This window comes from Pteropus vampyrus, unplaced genomic scaffold, assembly GCF_000151845.1.
Source record: "Pteropus vampyrus isolate Shadow unplaced genomic scaffold, Pvam_2.0 Scaffold203, whole genome shotgun sequence".
Classification (NCBI taxonomy): domain Eukaryota; kingdom Metazoa; phylum Chordata; class Mammalia; order Chiroptera; family Pteropodidae; genus Pteropus; species Pteropus vampyrus.
In genome coordinates, this window is record NW_011888984.1 from 1,978,651 (window position 1) to 1,985,584 (window position 6,934).

At 47.6% G+C, this 6,934-nt stretch overlaps 1 protein-coding gene across 3 annotated transcripts in view; it reads right to left on the minus strand.

The window, feature by feature from the left end:
• SIPA1L3 (signal induced proliferation associated 1 like 3) overlaps positions 1 to 6,934 on the minus strand; it is a 232,575-nt gene that overhangs the window by 135,220 nt on the left and 90,421 nt on the right. For all 3 annotated transcript variants that reach the window (XM_011372306.2, XM_011372305.2, XM_023537924.1), the window contains exon 2: positions 3,740 to 3,816. The gene's annotated coding sequence lies outside the window, so the exon portion shown is untranslated. The remainder of the gene's footprint in view (positions 1 to 3,739; positions 3,817 to 6,934) is intronic.

Here is a 6,934-nt window from a genome sequence, read left to right on the forward strand (position 1 = left end):
AACTCCACAGGCTGGGTGTAGGGACTGAATGAGATCACGCGTGTAAAGTGCTTACAGTAGAGCAGGGTTTGGCACGGAGTCAGCACCCACTAATGTTAATTACTACTGTTTTTCTTCCCCTGTGGAGCCAGACACTGCTGGCTGCTAACCCAGCTGACACGCTCAATTCCCTTTTTCTCTGGCTTCCTCCTCAAGGGAGGTTGAGAAGCTAAATGAAATTTCCCACCCTTCTTGGGGCGAGAGGAAGACATGTGACACATTTCTGGCCAATGAGGTGTAAGTGGAATCTTCTGGGGCGGGGGGAGGATGCTGAGAGTGCGTAAGTGGTCCAGAACCAAAAAACACGTGCTGCTGGGGTTGATCCTCCTTCTCCCTGTTCTGGCTACAGCTGCAGCCGCAGCCTCGCAACCATGAGGGGAAGGCCAAGTGAATCAAAGAGGTTCCAGCCCAAACATCACTCAGCCTTCGAACTGAGTTGGCAGCCAAGTCCCTCTAAGAGAAGTCGATCCTTGTCTAAGCTGCTGGGAGATGGGCTGGCTGTCCCTGCAGCTGAAAGCAGTCCTGGCCGATGCACCCACCGTGACACAAACGGCTCAGGGCACAAGCCCATGGTAATCGTTTGCCGACCTCAGTTCAGCTTCCCGGCTGGGAACCCCAGAGCTAGAGGAGAAGGAGCAGACGGCCGCGCCAGGCCAGTGTTCACCGAAGGCCGGTCGTGTTCCACCTTCCTTTTCAGCTGCATCGATGTCCCGTCTGTACAATTATTTACTTAACATTTTCTTTAAATCGGCTCACTTTTACACTTAAATATATATACACGTATTTTAAAAGGAATCTATATTGCCACAAAAATGCAAAATTGAAATCTTTTGCTACAAAGATATCTTAAGAAATAAATACAATGAAAACAAAATATATCCATCCACATATCGGTAAAAATTATCTAATATAACATGATTTGGGTTCAGCGGACTCGCAAGAATTCCTCGCTTTTGTCTTCTAGGGAGAGAATGTCAGCAGACCTGGCAACACTTGGCATTTCCACAGGGCACCGAAAAGCTCCAGGTAAGCGGGGACTGCCCCTCACAGCAGGGTCACGTTTTCCTGTTTGCTACAATCCGATATCCCCAAACCCTGACCCAAAGTGAGGTGACTGGTTTGGCTCTCCCGCTGGGCGGTGGAAGGACGCGGCCAGGCCCCTGCCCTCCGCCCTCCGCGCAGGGCGTCTGTGGGCTGCCTGTGCAGACGGCCTTGTCTGAAACTGCCCCTGGGTCCTGCCGATCAGTCCCCTTCCTGCCTTACCCATCTGTAGTACTTATCCCCACACACCTTCTCCTACGCTAACTTGTTTACCTATTTTTGTCCTCCAGTAGAATGTCAGGGGAAGGGCTTTGTCTATTTTGTTCACTCCTGAATCCCCAAGGTCCAGAACACACCAGGTGGTGCTCACACGCACATGTGTTCAGTGACTGAGGAAGCGAATGCATGAGCAAACGAAGCCCGTCTCCTGCTTCCCAGTTCCCTATGGTGCCGGTTACCATGCTGAAAAACGCTGGTTCTCTTGACGTTTGAGAGGCGACACTAGAAATTCACTTAGAACTCGGAAACTTGTACCACACTGAGAAGGAATATGCCAGATTAAGATGAATATCTATGAGGCCATCCAGATATATGTTAAGAACTGAATAACAAATAAATGAGGGAGAAGGAACAAACCTCCCTACAGAATTAATTATGTGGACAATTAAATGTAGAAGGAATGAGGGGCATACAGAGATCACCGTTAGGGCTATTTCGCAGTAGTAACTGTCACAGGCAAGATTCAGCTCACCAAGGTATGCCAAAATGAGTGGAAGCCTGAGGAGAAATGAGCATACTCTCAAAAGACCTCTCCCAAGATATACAATAATTACGAATGGAAAATCAGTTACTTTACGGAGCAGAAACCAAGCAGACAGCACCTTAGCCAGGCAATCCAGGTTAACATCACCAGTGATAAGAAACGTGGACGCCACGGAGTGCCCGGCACGATGCACCGGGGGGCACATGGTCTCTGTGCTGTTCTGCCACATCGTGCATAACCTCCATCGAGTCTTGAGAAAACACCAGACAAACCCCGACTGAGACAATTTACAAAATACAGTCTTCTTGCAGTGTCTCACAGTGTCACGAAGGAAGAGGAAAGACTGAGAAACTGTTACGCATGGAAGGAGATTATGGAGATGTGACAACTAAATGCAGTATGGGATCCCGGGTAGGTTCTTATAACAGAAAAAGGACATCGGTGGAAAAACTAGTGAAATTTGACTAAAGTCTGTCATTTAGTTCATAGTACTGGACCGGTGTTAATTTCATGGTTTTGATTGCTGTGCTATACTTATATAACACGGGAATATGAGAGAAAGCTGGGTGAAGGGTATATGTGAGCTATTTTTGCAACTTCTTTGTAGGTCTAAAATGCCTTCAAAATAAAAATATTAATAAGGAATTCCTTTGATGGAAATCTGGTCCCCAGAGAGTGGCCCATAAACAAGCTCCTGGTACCTAAGCAGAGCCTTAGGCCTGGATGAAGGAGTGTGATGAACCCAACAAACAGCCGAGAGAGAAGTTACTGTCTGGTTCGCTCAGTCCCCAAAGCCCAAATGACAGGTCCCTGCAGCTGGGCCAACGTCACTACCTGCGCCTGGAATCTGGACGCCAGAACCTGCCACTCACCACTTCCCACACTGTCGGGGTCACTCGGTGCTTTGAGGATCAGACCAAGCACCCTCACTGCACCCTGCCCACAAAGGCTGGGCCCTCACTTAGGGAGGCCCCACTACCAACTGGAATGCCGCATACCCTGAGGCCCGCTGCCCTGCTAAGAATCTGTCCTAAAGAAACAAGAGGGTGTTCTCTAGCAAAAAACCCAGAAACTCAAACATAACATATTCAAAATCTTTACAATACAGGTATTTACCACATTCACATATTTTGATTGTGTGTAAATACCTACACTACATTTTTGCCTATGGGGAAACGGCACTTCCACGTGATGCTGTTCTGCATTGTGACTGTGGTGACAGTTACACGACTATGTGCACTTGCCGAAACTCGAAAAACCGTAGATACCAAAGAGTGAATGTTACTTTGTGTAAATTTAAAAAATTGCGTTTAAAAAGTTAAAAAAAAAAAAAAGTATGACACGCCAACCGCTATCAACAAAGATCTCTAAGGTATACCACTGCTAGGGTCGGGGGGTATCGCTGCAGAGGCATCTATATGGCACGGCTTTGTTCTTTACATTGCAAACTAAAACGGGGGTCCCCAACCCCCGGGGTCGCAGACCAGGCCACAGAGTAGGAGGTGAGTGAGCGAAGCTTCATCTGTATTTGCAGCCGCTCCCCAGCACCAGCATCACCGCCTCGGCTCTGCCTCAGATCATCAGGCATTAGATTCCCTCAGGAGCACTGGTCCCTGGTGCCAAAAAGGCTGGGGACCGCTGAACTAAAACAGTAAGTGTGTATACACATAAGGAGGAATGTTCACGGGTGAGAAGAGATCAGACAGGACACCCACCCAACCGCCGACCACAACTACCCCTGAGGGATGCTGAGACTTGTGGGTGTAGGGAAGGGCAGTGCAGGAGACTCCCATCTTTCCCTTGATACTCTTCTGAATAATTTTTTAAAAAATAATAAATAGGCTCAGGTGTACCAGCTTTAAAATTTAAGCAAACAAATAGCCACATTGTACTCACCTTTAGTACGTTCTGGACTCTAGTGTCCCTTGAGGGTCCCAGAAGAGTCGATGTCAAAATCAAAGTCTGTGCATCATCTACAGAGAGGAAAAAAACGAGGTTAGGTCGTTGGCCGACTGGAGCCTTCCTGCTGCAGAATCCATCTGTCATATGCAAATTCACTCCCTCGATAAATATTTACTGAACACCTGCTCTGTACCAGGCACTGAGGTGACACCAGTGACCAAGACGAAGTCGCTGTCCTTAGGGAGCAGACATTCTAGTAGGGGAGGAAGACAATAAACAAACACAACACGAAATCAGGGAGCAGAGTGAGGAGTCATGTGGCTGCTACTTCACAGAGTGGTCGGAGGTGGCCTGAGGACAGGACAGAGACCTGAACGTAGGAGACCACGAACTGCGTGACTATGTGGCAAGAGCCTTCCGGACCACTGGAATGGCCAGTGTGAAGGACCTGGGAGCGGGCATATGTATGTGAAGAATCTGAGGAGCAGTGGGAGGCCCGTGTGCCCGGCGCAGGGTGTGTGAGGGGACAAGCAGTGGGAGATGAGGACGGGAAGTGACAGGGACAGATGGTAGGCCATCATGAGGACATTTCCTTCAGACAATTCTGAGGAGTGGCGGATAAACAGCACTTGTAACTTTATGTTATTAATTTATGCTTTTGAATATTTAGCATGGTTGTTTATATTTGAATGGCTATTTCATGGAAACTTAATATTATTAATTTATGTTTTTGAATATTTAGTGTAGTTGTTCATATTTGAATGGGTATTTCACGGGTAAATGAATGTCTCCGGGCTAAGAAGCTACTGTCTACACTGTTCGCCATCCCATTTTAGTTTAGACCAGGCACTCGGTCAGAGAGATGAGGTCAGAGAGGACAACCTAGAACCTCCCTAATAGAATGGCCATTAAATAATAACTCTTTCTCCCTACGTGCCGGGTTCTATCCTAGCAGCCATGCATCAACTCATCTCACTCTCTCAATAACTCTAAGGAATAGATACAATTATTACATCCGTGCTACAGATGAGGAAACTGAGGCACTGAATGGGTAAGGAGGCACCCAGCCAGCTATAGCTGGGATGAACCCAGGCAGCCTGGCTCCAGAGCCTGTTCCTGACCACTTGGCTCGGTGACACTTTATGGGAGTTAACGAAGACAGGGATAACCGCAGGCTGGCGATGCCTCTCTGCCCCTCTTCCCCGATATCGCTATGTCCAAAGGCTACCCACATGCCAAGGCCGAGTTCAAAACACCAGCCAGCTCCTCCAGGAAGCCTCTCAGGAAGGAAACGTAATAGGCAACTAGCCAACTTTTGAGTCTAGGAACCAGGACAGTTTCAAAAATCTTGTCCCTAGGGGCTCCTGGAGAAGCTAAAAGGGCTCGTAATCTTGCTCATGCTAGGGATCCTTGTTGGCAGTCTGGTAAAGAAGGGTGTGGACTTCTCAGAATCATGTTTTTAATTGTATAAAATACAATGCACAAGATCACAAAGGAAATCAATTATATTCAGATATCAAAATATCTGTAAAACACAAGCAAATGTGAGATGCAGTAATATACATGCTTCTTTATGAATGTTTTAAATTACAAGAGAGAGCTCAGTGGTGGGTCCAATAACTAGTGATTTGGAAACAGTGTAATTATATTTTGTGATATGTGTAACAACTATAATGTGATATGGAAATATTTGTGATTTCTAGTGGTGACAAAGTCACAGGTGTAGCTAATACAACTGTGGCTGTGGCCCTCTTTCAGAAGGAAAGAAAATGTTGTATTTCAGTTAGATGGTAGAGAAAATAAAGATGTAATTTTTTCCCAGCCAACTTCATGGGCCTCTAAGGTCCATCCAAGGGCCCTTCAAGGGTCCATGGTCCTGAGATTAAGAACTCCTAAGCGCGACCTGAGACGGGGAAAGGTAGAGCGTGTTCCCAGGGAAGATAACAGTTGGGTGGGGGCAGACTCAGATGCAGTGAACTTTGTATGCAAAGAGGTGAACTCTGTATGGCTGTTATGGCTCACACTGCATCCATTCCCCTTTCTGGGTCAGCCCCCTGAACCTCACTTTTCCCACTCAACCTATGGAGTTCCTATGAGAATGACTCTACCCATGGGTTAGTAGGGAAGAGGGGTCATGTGATCCATGCCTGACTAATATAGCCACTGCACCCCCTCCTCCCTGCCCCTGGGCTCAGAGATGGCTCGGGGTGGCCCTGGCACTGAAGCCAGGCCGACTGGGTCTACTAAACACCAGCCAGTTGCAGGACACGTGCTGGGACTACGGGGAAAGTGACCGTTTCCCCAGGGGGCTGCTAAGATGGTGGGATACACATGCGGAGCTGCCTAAGAGTCTGAGATTAAAACCAACGCAGAGAAATGCAGAGCAGGGAGGCGGAAGGAAACAGGGGCCTGGCCTGAAGCCATTCGTTACAGGTAAAACGTCCTAGGCTGTGAGTCCATACATTTATTTCCTTTAATACTTCAGGCTGACCTGGATTTCTATCTGTTCACACAACTGAATGACTCTCAACTAACACAGAAGGGCAGAGGCGACTGCAATTCTTAACGATCCCTGTAGCTCACTACCAAACCACTTAGGAAAGCACAAAATTAGAAATAGTTACTACACACAGAAAACAGCAAATACCGAAAAACGCACAGTCTTTAAAAGCTCAAAAATAGCCTCTCGGGTCGCTACCATCCCTAAGCTGGTCTTCAGAGTCCTAACAATTTTGGTTTGCAAGACGCTTGGCAGGGCAATAGGAAACCAGAAGCATCCAGAACAGTTTCCTTCATCACCAGACTTCCCACTTAAAAAATACCTAGGACTATCAGGAAGCCCCTGCAATAAAGCTCCTGTAAAATTTTAATAGCTGCCTTTTAAATTTCAACGGAAATTACTTTTCTGCCACTCTCATTTCACTCCCTTTTTCCCTCTAGTATGGCTCTTTAAAGGCTCAGCAGTGATGTGCAGTGGTAGCCCGTCTCTCTGAGCTGGGGATCCATCCATTTCCTGCCAACAGGAGGAAGCTGTGATGTCCATCAGTCTGGGGTCCCTCGTACATGGGAGGGGCTACCGCAGAGAGAAAGATGCCGAGAGGTTGTGGAAATGGCAGCAAAGGTGGGCTACAGGGCCAGGAATTCAGCCAGAATCCCAGATGTCCCAGAGCCCCTCCTCACGCCCCCAGG